Source organism: Camelus ferus, chromosome 1 (genome assembly GCF_009834535.1).
Source record: "Camelus ferus isolate YT-003-E chromosome 1, BCGSAC_Cfer_1.0, whole genome shotgun sequence".
In the NCBI taxonomy this organism is placed as follows: domain Eukaryota; kingdom Metazoa; phylum Chordata; class Mammalia; order Artiodactyla; family Camelidae; genus Camelus; species Camelus ferus.
The window spans coordinates 10,417,307-10,430,849 of NC_045696.1; positions in this window are offsets into that span (position 1 = coordinate 10,417,307).

Consider the following 13,543-nt stretch of genomic DNA (forward strand, 5'->3'; position numbering starts at 1 on the left):
CACAGTGTAACTCCGGGGTCAGTTTCACCATCAACAATGGCAGCGAAAGGCCTGGAAATTATTGAGCATTTCAGCAATTCCCCTACGTGGGACAGAAGGAGTTGAATGAGAGAGACGATTGCTAAAGGAGAGGAGTCAAGTCTCTCAGCTGGTGGCCAAGGACATGGTGGGTCACTTAGGGGAGCTGCCCCAGTTAGGACAAGTTTCCCAGATGTAGCGTTGTGGGGCAGTGAAGTGGCTGGGACTAATGAGTCCCTTGGGGAAGGTAGACCCTCAGGACAGGGAGGGTCTGGGCTTCTCCTTGGAAAGGAGAGGGGAGCTGTATCCTGGAGAAGCCCCCGGACACTTGATACTGGTGGCCAGTCCCTGCCCCACACACCCACTGGGCAGGACCTGCCCTCCTAGGAGCACGTCCGCTAGAGCTGGGGAAAGGTCAGAAGGCACAGGAAGGTGTGCCTGCAGCCTGGGGAGGCCCTGAGCATGCTTAGGTAAACACAGATTGGACTTTCCTGATGGCATCATCAGACAGACCTTGGAAGGAGTGTCAGCGCTGAGACTGGTTTAGAACCAACAGGGAAGAGATGTTAGAGGAGAGTCCGCTTCCTGGGGTGATGTCTTTCGGCTAGCCTACACCCAGCAGAACCTGCGGCTTGCAATTGGCTTGTAATTTGTACTCAGCCCGCTTAATGAAAATAGCCATCTGGTTCACATAATACTTGCTGCTATGTGGTTAACGTGAGAAGAAACTTTTACCAGTGGTTAAAGCCCTTCGGATTTTTCGCCGTTGATGGAGAAGACAAAGCGACATGTGGTTATTATGTTATAACCACACAGTATCAAAGGTTACTTAGCTAAGTGTGAAAGTACTGGTAAGCACTGCAGACATCAAGAAACTCAGGAAACTATTCCTCGAAGCCTTCTGACTACCTCCAGTACCGCGTAAAAATCGAATAGGTTCTTCTTAGACAGAGGTCGTATGCTCTTTGATGTGCTAAAAACCCCTCTCAGAGTGTGGAGAAATCAGACCCCAGTGAGCCAGTCTCCTTGGTACATTCTAAAGTCCCATAGAAGAGCAGCTGAGAGGTTCCCGATCACGTCACTGAGAGGCAGGGTGGTTCAGAGTGGGATGGGTGGACCCTGTCTCATGCTGGAAATAAATGTACACGAACAACTCAAGTGACTTCACATCAACAAATATTGAAGCACTGATAAGGCATGAGACATTCCAAAGGGCATAAAGTGACATCATAGTCTCTGCCTCCAGGATCTTGCAATCAAATAGGACAGGGAGATGGGAACACAAATAAGGCAGAGGAGGAGGAAGGCAGAGAGAGTGCTTAGAAGGAGGGGGGCTGGTCAACAGGGTCCACCTCTGCAGAGGAACAAGATGGGGGAGACTGGACCAAAGCGTGGGGTGAGGTTGCTGGGGAAGCCGGTGGCTTTCAGCGAACAGCAGGCAGGGAAGCCGAATCGAGAGGGATTAACCAGTGAGTGGGTGTGAGGAAGCTGAGAAAAGTGTGGCGATGAAGCCCAGCGGTGAGCCGAGGAAGTGGTAGGGCCAAAGGAAATCGGTGTCTATTTTTTTTTTAAGTAGAGGGAGGCCTGGGGGTGTCTACAGGCAGGGAGAAGGTGCCTGCAGAGGAGGGACTGAAGAAGCAGACCACGTGCCGGTGACGTGCTCTCCCCACGTGCAGACCTAGCCCTGCTTCCTAACTGTTGCAGCACATCCTGAGCACCAGTGTTCCACCGTTTGATGAGCATGGTTCTGAGTTTTGTTTTACAGTGAGAACGTTTTCACAGTTTATTGGTGAGTTAGAAAACCACAGCCAGAACAAGCATTTGCTGAGGTCTCACTAGTTTCCTGGAGGGGCTCAGGGCAAGTCTGAGCTCAGCTCAGGTCTAGTCACACAATGGAATAGTACTCAGCCGTAAAATGGAACACCTGCTACCACATGGATGAACCTTGAAAACGTTCTGCTGAGTGAAAAGAGCCAGGCACAAAAGGTCACATGCTGTGTGATTCCATTTATGTGACATGGTCAGAACAGGCAAATCCATAGAAACAGAAAGTAGGTTGGTGGTTGCCAGAGATGACGGGGAGGAGGTGTGGGGTGTGACTGCTTAATGGGGACAGGGTTTCCTTTTTGGGTGATGAAAATATTTTGGAATTAGATATGGGTGGTGGTTGTACCACATTGTGAAATATACTAAATGCTACTGAAACATACACTTCATTATTTTTTCTTTTTTTGTTTTTGCTTTTTTTTTTTTTTAACAAATCCTTGTGTCAAGGGCTGATTTTCAGAAACATATACTTTAAAATGGTTAATTTTCTGTTATGTGAATTTTATCTAAATTAAAAAAAGAAAAACCAACAGTTCAAAATGATACCAAGCCCTGCCCATTGCTGGACTCTGCATCCTTCCTTTCAAGGGTTTGTTTCTCACTAGCTTTGCAATGCGGACAAGTCACCCCTGTCCACAGTTTGCTGATCTCTGAAATGGGGGTCTTAATATTTGTTGGGCCAACAACCGCCTGGCACTACACGACCCCCATTGATTTCCTCATTGCGTGGACAGCGTGCCTCTTCCTCTAGCTTCATCACACTTCAGTCTTTATTAGCCAAAGTTGTGGCCAAAATATACCAGGCTTTGCAGGGTGACTGTCTGCTTAGTCAGGGGTGGAGTGTCTCCCCTGATGAGGGACTTTCAGTGCTGAAACTGGGGAAGTCCCGGGTAAACTGGGATGAGTAGCTCACTCTATCTTGTGCTCTGGTTAAATGACTTTGTAGAAGTCAAGGCTATGGTCTCTCCAGTTTTGGGGACAATCCCAGTTTCTCTCACCCTGAGATGGTCTTCCCTCAAAGTCACACAGAGAAGTGTGACAGGGCAGGAGGCCAGATTTTAAGACCAGTGAATCCGAACCAGGCACTAGATGAGAGGCTGGAGCAGTTTCTCCTTCTGTAGTGGAAACTGGAATCTCCTTTGAGGTCCATGTTGTGGTCGGGATGCAAGATACAGGGAGGCAAGGCAACCTGCCAAGGATTATGCTAATGGTAGTGGGTGGAGCCTGGCAGGACAGTCTGGATTGGACCAGAACCTGGGGCTTGGATACAGTCAGTGGGTGAAATTAGGAGATGCCGCAACCTGGGAGATGCAAATAGACTGACTAATTTACACGGATGCCAAGGAGATTCCGAGAAAGATTGGCTGGGACTCTCTACTATTTCTCTTTAATGTTCCGTGTTTTTGGAGCATGACTGTTGGAAGAAAGAACGACAGGGGCTCTGATTCACCCTAAGGGCCGGGTGCCTGAAGGGTTAGGACTGAGGGGACCTGACCCGTGGTCCCGGAGCCTAAGTCATTTGGGAAGAGCGCTAGTCTGGGTCAGCCTGTGAGGGACGCGACAACCAGCTCATCGTGCAGCGCCTTCCGGGAAGTGGCTGCGTGTGAATGTAAAGTGGGCAGCTAATGGACTCTTCATGACAGCCCCAAAGTGGGAACGACCCAAATGTCCATCAACTTATGAATGAGTAAACAAACTGTGATATATCCATATAATGGAAAGTGATCAGCAATTGAGAGAAAATACAAAGTGCTAATTAATACATGCTGCTTCAATACAGACGAGCCTCGAAAACACTGTGCTAAATGAGGGTCACATGTTGTGTGAGTCTCTTTATATGAAATGTCCAGAATAGGGAAATCTATAGACAGAAAATAGATCAATGGATGCCAGGGGCTGGCAGGTGGGGTATTGGGAGGGAAAGTAATGGGTTCAGAAGATCAATTTCGAGTCACATGTTCCCGCAGTGCCCCCTGGGGTCATGCCAGTTTAACCTGGTGGGCCCATTACCCGTGGGCTCTGTTTATGCAACAAGACCAGCTCTTTGTGAAGGAGTCTCCGAGGCCCGGGGAGGGTGAGGAGGGAGAAGCCAGGCAGACACAGCCAGACGGAGGACCACACGACCTGTGCTCTCAGCCCCCTTAGTCTCTTCTGCCCAAATGCGGGTTTTCTGGGTCACCGAGCTGGTTGTTGCCCTGGGGTTTTGGTTTCCTGTCTCTTGCCAAGTTCCTGTTTGCCATCCTGTTGTGTGAGTTAGAACAAGTCATAACTGCGGGTGTGGGAGGCCTGGAGGCGGCCCCTCTCAGTGTTCTCAGTTCTGGCTGCACTTCAGAAACACCTGGGTCTGTTTAAAGACTGCCACTACCCAGGCTTGTCTCCAGAGTCTCTGGGTCAGTTGGGGTGGGTGGTGGGGACACACACACACCTTTGACCATACAGCCAGGATAAGAACCCTTCTTCTGTAGAAAATATTACATAACAGATCAAAGAGCATGCAGGCAAAAACAGAGGAGCAAAGCATTACAGATGTGTGTCAGGCAGTTAATTAATATAAATATGTTATTTTCCTGGGTTTTGTGATGTCCATACTATTTTATTCCTTTTTGAGGCTTGTAACTTGTAATTTTATCTTCTCATTCTGTACAGACATTCATGTTTGCACCTGATTTTGTAATCTTTTTCTTAAAAAGGGATTCCCAAGATTCTGTAAGCTTTATGCCCCACAAGACTTAGGATCTATTCCTCAGCTACAGGCTCACTTAGGTTCAAGTTAAACATTTTGGCGAGAATGTTTCATACTTAAACATCACATCAGTGCTCCAGTAATGTCTGTGTGTCTCAATTTTAGTGACCACTCAGTGCAGGTGGTGACAACTGGATGTGTCCATTGTAAAGGTCCATTTCCCCACTGCAATGAGTAAGCAATCAGTGGAGTAGTATGTGGTCGCTGGTGCAAATATTCCACTCCCCAACTGAATGGTTTTAATATCCATTGATGAGCCTTTCCTGAGTCAACTATACAGGGGGTTGCAAAATGCTAATATTATGATTCTTTCATTAATTTTCCTTTATTGGCTGGAATTCCTCTATATAGAAAGCTTTCCTTCATTAATTTCACAGGTAATTTTAATGTCAACCAACCATGATTTAGAAGCACCGATTCGGTCCACCAGCCTCATTTACAGATGAGAAATACTGAGGTAAAGGTAGGTAAAAAGATTTGCTCAGAATCATAATAACTAGCAATCAAAAGCTACTTTTTTTTTTTAATACCAAAAGAAAATTCCTTATCCTGAAACAACTCTGAAACATCAGAGCAGTACATCCCAAACTGTTGCTCTTTTAGCAACATTTCCTGGAACAGGACCCAGCTTTGGGACATGCTAGAAGGCTTTTTGTCTCAGCCAGGAATGACATTAGCTCCCCACTCATTCTTGGCCATTATTTAACATGGTTCTGGAAGTTCTGGCTGATTAAGTAAGATAAAAAACTAAAAAAGAGGTAAAATTATTCGGAATGAGCGTACAAAATCACCACTATTGGTATTCAGTATAATACTTTTTCTAGAATACCAGTTCTCAAATACCTTTCGGCCTCAGAACCCCTTTAAATCCTCTTAAAATTTCCTAAGGACCCCAAGAGACTTTTGTTTATTTGGGTTGTATCTGTGCTGATATTTCCCATATTAGAAATTAAGACTGAGAAAAAAATGTTAAAAAATTTGCTTGCCAATTTATTCAGAAGTAACAAACCAATTACATGTTAGTGTAACATATTTTTTATGAAAGATAATTGTATTTTCCCAAACAAAAAAGCATTTGATAAGAAAAATGCTACTCTTTTGTAACTTTAGAGATCTCTTTGATCTCTGGCCGAGTGGAAGGCAGCTGGGTCCTTGTGTCTGCTCTGCACTCAGCAGGTGCACTGTCACACATAATGCAGTTGGTGGAACATTCCACTGCACGCTCTTGAAAGAATGAGAGTGAAAAAGCCAAATAACCTCTTGATTATTATTATGAAAATAGTTTTGAACTTTCAGTCCTCCTGAAAGGGTTTCTGGGATCACACTTTGACAACTGCTGCTCTGGAACACTCAAGAGACTCAGCTAAAAGTTTTACTAGTATCTGTTAGCTTGCTAAAGTGGCTAGATACTGATAAATATATGAAAACGAATTGTTTTCCCGTACACTAGCATCTTTGCAATGTCCAGGCTCCACTCAGTGTGTGTGTGTAGCCACTGTGTCACCTTTATAGCAAATCTGGAATCTCTACAATCCAGATGTCCTTTTGTCTCATGTTGCTGGGAGTCCAGGCATTTCGAGGGTTCTTTTCCTCTAGCCATTCCTTTTAGGGCTCCTGGATGCAGAAAGAAGGGAAGACAGGATGAGAAGGCAGAGACGGAGGGCTCACATGTGTCATCAGAGCTGCGTCTGTTGTGAGCAGCCCTACTGTGTGCTGTTGGCCCTCCCTCCAAGTCCTGCCCCACACTGTGCTGCTGACATCTTGGACTCCCTGGCTGGGCCTTGGAGAGAGGACCCCACGGTTCTATCAGTGCTGCTTTGACCTTCCCATAGCTCCTGGGTAGTGGGGGAAGCAGGTGATTGAGAAGTTGGCCCAAGGGGTGTTCAGGAAGGGCATGTTCCCAAAATCTCTGGCATCTGCCACCCTCTCTGTCACCTGACCCACCAACCAGACCTCTACATTTCTCACGGGGCAGTGCTCTCTCCTCCTCCAGTTCATCTTCCTTCCAGGAGCTGCCATCAGGGGGTGCAGTCTGTACAGGCGGGTCTCTGAGCCTCAAGTGAGTCAGTAACTGTGACTGGCATCTGTGTCTATGTCCTCACATAGCCCAGAGCCCTTCAGAAGGGCTGTTAAGCAGGCGGTGGCATTTGCCGATTGAGTCTTATTTGACACCTGTCAAGAGACTGTGAGGAGGGCAGTCATGTCGTGAGGGTGGGAAATTTTGGTAGCAAGAAAAAAAAAAAGACCTCACTTGTCCTAAAAACAATAAGAAACACTGGCAAAGCTGGAGAAGGTGGAGAAGACAGAGGTGCCAGGTGGAAAGAAGAAGGCTAAATAAGGAAAAGGCAGGTTGAGGATGATGTGACTGTTGGGAGAAAATGAGGGACCCAGATGTGAGCAGATGGTGGCCAAGTCTTCTGGAAGTGTTGTCGAGGGGTTGTGAAGGGAGCTCCTTCCTCCAGACACCTCTGGGGGCCCAGTCTGGACGTCATTCTAGCACAAAGGGAGACCCAGCCCTTTCCAGGGGACCATGACTTCTTTGTGGCTAAATCCAAAAGATGCTTTTTAGTCCCTTTCTTCCCAAAGCAGTGGACATTTTTGGTGTCATTCAACTTTATAACAAAAAACTTGTTTCCTTTGTAAGTAGACAAAAAGTTATTTTTTTAGAAGATGATTTTCTGTGACTGTCAGGATTTTGTCCACAGTACTATTTTCCAAGTGTCCCCAGAGTTTATCCTACTTATGTTGAAATACTGTGGAGTCTAGTTTTGTCTCAGCCCTGGAATTCTCTCTTGTTTGGATGTTTTTCATGAAATAGAAACATGTTTTACATGATTTACAGTTGATCTATTGCCCAATTTGTTTTTTAAATAGATTTTTGATCCAATCAAAAACGGGCAGGAGACCTAAATAGACATTTCTCCATACAAATGGCCAATGGGCACATGAAAAGATGTTCAACTTCTCTAATTATTAGAGAAATGCAAATCAAAACTACAATGAGGTATCACCTCAGACTGGTCAGAAAGGCCATCATCAAAAAGTCTACAAATAACAAATGCTGGAGAGGCTGTGGAGAAAAGGGAACCCTCCTACACCGTTGGTGGGAATGTAAATTGGTGTAGCCATTATGGAAAACAGAATGGAGGTTCCTTAAAAAACTGAAAATAGAGTTGCCATATGATCCAGCAGTCCCACTCCTGGGCATATATCCAGAGAGAACACTAATATGAAAAGACACCTTCACCCTAGTGTTCACAGCAGCACTATTTACAATAGCCAAGACATAAGAGCAACCTAAATGTCCATTGACATATGAATGGGTAAAGAAGATGTGGTGTATATATAAACAATGGAATACTACTCAGCCATAAAAAAGAATGAAATAAGGCCATTTTCAGCAACACAGATGGACCTAGAGATTATCATACTAAGTGAAGTAAGTCAGAAAGAGAAAGATAAATACCATATGATATCGCTTATATGTGGAATCTAAAATATGATACAAATGAACCTTTGTTTTTATAAAACAGAGACACACAGACATAAAAAACAAACTTGTGGTTAACCAAGGGAAAAGGGAGTAGAGGAGGGATAAATTAGGAGCTTGGGACCAGCAGATACAAACTACTATATATAAAATACATGAACAACGAGGTCCTCCTGTATAACACAGGGAACTATATTCAATATCCTGTAATAAACCATAATGGAAAAGAATATATATAAAATGGAATCACTTTGCTATATACCAGAAACTAACACATTGTAAATCAACTATATTTCAATAAAAGTAGACTTTTGAGGTATAATTTATATATCATAAAACATCTATCTTAAGTTATAATTCAATAATTCTTAGTAATTTTATAGAGTTGGGCAACCACTACCACAATCCAGAATATTTGCTCATTTTTGTTTCGCTCTTAAAAATACCTCAAGTACAATTAGTGTTAAAGAAAAAAATGGATGTCTATTTTTTAAAAACCATGAAATTTGAAAGTATTTTAAAGTAGTGTGTTTTTTCTTTCAGTGACAACAGCTTAAACTAAGCCAATAACTCATTTTAATGAATCAATCAACTATGGGATAATTTAACAAGCATCTCATAATGGTTAATTTTATGTGTCAACCTGGTTTGGCCATGGTATCCAGATATTTGGTCAAACATTAGTCCAGAGGTTTCTGTGAAGGTATTTTTTTTTAGATGTTCCCTATTCTCCTCATAAAGACAGCAGTCATATCGGATTAGGCTCTACCCTAATGAGGTCATTGATTAAGGTTTTACCTTAATTAATTACCTTTTCAAAGGCTCTGTCTTCAAATACAGTAAGATTCGGGGGTACTGGGTGTTAAGAATTCAACATCTACGTTTCTAGGAGGTGAGGAGAGACCCAGTTCAGCCTGTAGCAGATGAAAAGCTGGTCTCCTTGGCTAACTTCCTTTAAACCTTTATTATTTTTCCTTTTGAGATATTCATTTGAAAAAAACAGTTTCACCTAGCGTCTTAGTCAGTTTGGACTGATACAGCAAAAACACCGTAGACTGGGTGTCTTTATTAACAGAAATTTATTTCTCATAGTTCTGGAGGCTGGAAGTCCAAGATCAGGATGTAGGCAGGATTGAGTTTCGGTGAAAACTCTCTTTTGGGTTGCAGACGGCCAACTTCTCCTTGTGTCCTCACCCATATGAGAGCAAAGAGGGGAAGCAAGCTCTCCAGTGACATTTATAGGAGCACCAATCCCATTCATGAGAGCTCCAGCCTCATGACCCCATCTAATCTTAATTACCTCCCCGAAGTTCTACCTCCTAATACCATCATATAGCAGGTAGGTTTCAACAAATGAGTTTTGGGGAGACACAAACACTCAGTCCACAACACCCGGATTGGAAGGTCAAAATTTAATTTTTAATCATGTGAGTTCATTAAGGGTTTAACTTAACCTTCTTGTCAAAGCCATGATGTCTGGAGAATGACAGTGACCATGGCTGCCTGCGTTTGCTCAGGTTTTCAAAGGCGTGGAGGAACCTGAAATCTCTGTGAAGAAGGTTTAGCTCTCCTCACTTGACTTCCCCTCCAGTATGTCACTCCGAGTAAAGTCCAGAAATAGGGCTTAACACTTTTTCTTAACACTTTGTAATTTAGTGAATAAATCACTCATTTGTTCATTCATTCATTTAACCATAAAATATTACTGAGCATCTACTGCGTGCCAGTACTTTCTAAGCATCAGGGATACTCCAGTGACTAAAAGAGATTAAAAGGAAAAAACAAAGATTCCTGTCCTTGTGGAATGTACATTCTAGTGAGGGAGACAGAAAATAATCAAGAAACATAAGAGAATTTTTTTTTCCTAAAAAGAAAAATAAATCAGGGAAGTGGGTTAGGAAATGTGTGTATGTGTGTGTGTTGGCAAGGGTAGGAATGCAATTTAAGATAGAGTGAACAGGACACAGACCTCTTGGAGAAAATAACATTTGAGTAAAAACCTGAAGGAAGTGAACCTGTATGTGAGCCATGGGGATAAGCATGGGAGAAGTGCATGCTTGGCGGAGCAATTGGCAAGTGCAAAGGCCCCGAGGCAGGAGCATGCCTAGTGTTCTTGAGCAATAGCAAGGAGAGCAGTGTGGCTGGAGAGGAGAAAGCGAGGGGGAGATGAAACCAGAGGGGTGATGAGGTGCCCTGTAGATCATTGGAAAGATTTGGGATTTTACTTTGAGAAGGAACTCACAGAAGGGTTTGGTGTCAAAGTGTAGCATGATCTAGCTTACATTGCTAGCAGTCACCTAAAATTGATTGAGGGGAAACGGCTGAAGGAGGAAGGAAGACCAGCTAGGAAGCGACTGCAATCATCTTACCAGGAGATGATGGTGGCTTAGACCAGGCGGTAGCTGCAGAGGCAGGTGAAAGTGGTCAGATACGAGATGTTTTGATGGGATTTCCCAGCAGATAGAATGGGAGACAGGAGTCAAGAGTGGCAAAAGGTTTTCGGCCTTGAAAAATGGAGGAAATCAGTTGCTATTTATTGTGATGGGGAAGACGCAGGGGTGGAAATGGTGATTTGGTTTCAAATCAGCTGAAGCACCCGATTCTAGAATCTTCTAGATAATCCTGCAACCATGAATTGTCCAGCAAACTGTACGTCCATCACTGCTTAGCTCAGTAATTGCTTATCTTAGCTCATCCATGGTGTGACCTGCCGTATGAGGGATTTATTACCGTATGAGGGATTATATTACACCTGTGGTGTAATTAATGATCGCTCCTACTTACTGAGTACTTCTTGGGCTTCAGGCTGAGGTGACGCTGCTTGCCCAAGCTCACACAGCCAGTAGGTGGCAGAGGTGGGATTTGAACCGATTTTGCTGGCCGTGAAGCCCCTGTCCCTTGGACACACAGTTTGGTGTCTAATTGCAAAACTGAACGAATGTTGCGTCACATCAGAAAGAAGTGTTTGCTAAGAATTCTAAATTATCCATTCCCATGCTCTCGGGTGAACTCTGTAGTTTATCTGTTCTTATGGCAGTTGAGTTTTTGCTTAAGTTCCACACTTAAAAAAATAAGCTTCCCTGCATTAGAGGAAGTGTAACTAGATAACTGCATGCTTGGTCGAGGGGAAATTTTCAAAATAAAAGACACTCTACATTTGAGGAAGTGGGTTAACAGGCCAAAGAATTAGAGAAATTCACATTTCTCCGTGACAATTGTTTAAAACTGAATGGACAACACAAAAGCAACCTTACATCCTAAGTTTATAATCAGCCCATGTCGATGATCCTTGAACGTGGTCTGCCCCGACTACACAGTATGGGCATTTAGTAACCAATCGAGGTTTGTAGGATGGATGAATGCTCTTGGCCTCCTTTTTCTTTTGTTTGTTTTTTTCAACTTCCTTTCCCTGAAATAACAGACAGCAACAGAACTAGGAAGACGCAGGCTTCAGTTCACATATTCATTCTTGACGGTTATTGTCATCGAGATGTGAGTTACAGGAAGTGGATACCAGTCACAGCTGCTACAGGGCCAGTTACAGAGAACAGCTTTGGGTACAACCTCAGTACAGTTTCTGAGGAAAACAAATATGCAAGACAAATGCTTCATTTTACCAGTTCCTCTCTCTCGAAAGAAGTCAAAACTCATCTATTATTTTCTACATAGTTATGATTTTAATGAGGTCAAATGAACACTTTTTGCTCAGGGGAAATATGCACTCAACCCCCATAGGTAATTGGTCATTTAAGATGAACTCTCCCAATTTCTAAGCCTGCAGGTTGTTGACCATACTGTGCAGGCATGGCTAGGTGCTCTGCTCAGCATATTATAAAGTGTTGTCTGGACTGAGCGCTTGTCTGGAGACTCTGGGGAAAAACCCCCTTTGAAGCCTGTTCTTGTCGTTGGCAGAATTCTGTTCCTTGAAGCTGTAGTTCTAAGGACCTGAACTTTAGTTCCATGTTGACTGTCCACCAGTGGCGACAGGCCACCCAAATTCTTTGCGATGGGGCTCCCTCTCTCCAGAAAGGCTGAGTTGAATCTTCATGCTTTGGATTTCTGACTTCCTCTTCTGTGATGAGCCAGGGAAAACACTCCCTGTTGAAGTACAGTCAGCTACATTGTGTCAATTCCTGGTGTACAGCACAATGTCCCAGTCATGCATATACATACATTTGTTTTCATATTCTTTTTCATTAAAGGTTATTATAAGATATTGAATATAAGTTCCCTGTGCTATACAGAAGAAAAAATTTTTAAATCTACTTTTATATATAGTGGGTAACATTTGCAAATCTCAAACTCCCAAATTTATCCCTTCCCACCCCCTTTCCCTCGATAACCATAAGATTGTTTACCATGTCTATGAGTCTGTTTTTGTTTTGTAGATGAGTTCATTAGTGTCCTCTTTTTTCTTTTCTCCTTTTTTAGATTCCAAATATAAGTCATATCATATGATATTTTTTTTCTCTTTCTGGCTTACTTCACTTAGAATGATGATCTCTAGTTCCATCCACGTTGCTGCAAATGGCATTATTTTATTCTTTTTTATGGCTGAGTAGTATTCCACTGTATAAATATACCACAACTTCTTTATCCAGTCATCTGTCGATGGACATTTAGGTTGTTTCCATGTCTTGGCTATTGTAAATAGTGCTGCTATGAACACTGGGTTACATGTATCTTTTCAAATTAGAGCTCCCTCCAGATATATACCCATGAGTGGGATTGCTGTATCATATGGTAAATCTATTTTTAGTTTTCTGAGGAATCTCCATACTGTTTTCCATAATGGCTGCACTAAACTTCATTCCCACCAGTCATATAGGAGGGTTCTCTTTTCTCCACAGCCTCTCCAGCCATCTGCTGCTTTCTATGTTCAGAAAAGTGGATGATTAGATGAGCTCTCTTTGATGCTTTACTGTACTGTCAGCCATGCTTAGACAGGATAGCAGTTCTTACGGTGAGCTCTCTGGGGACTGCCTGAATCTTAGATGTGTGATGTGGTTGGGAGAAAAGAGATGCCAGATGGTGAAAATTAAGGAACTGATTCCTTAATTCCTCTATTAGAAAGCTATTTCATGTTCCTCGAGCATGCTGTGCAGTTAGAACGTGCAGTAAACATTGTAAAAAGTCTTAACATAACTTGGAACAGATTTCAATGAGATGCAAATGGAGTAATTTTCAGTCATAAAAATTGGCCCGAAAATAAGCCCTCCAAATAAAACATATGGAGATACTCAGCTTCTTGGTTTGTTGAGAAGAAATTTTAAAGAGAATTTTAGAGTATACCTAACAAATTTGCCTACCATTTTGGAAAGTTAGTTTTGTTTTTTTCAATTTCTTATAGGGCTTGACCATTTTTCCATCTGGCTCCTGAGTTAACTAGTTGAATTAAGATGAAAGGAAAGCATTCAAGTCCCCGCAAAACTTTCCCACATGAGTCAATTGATGTGAACATGTTA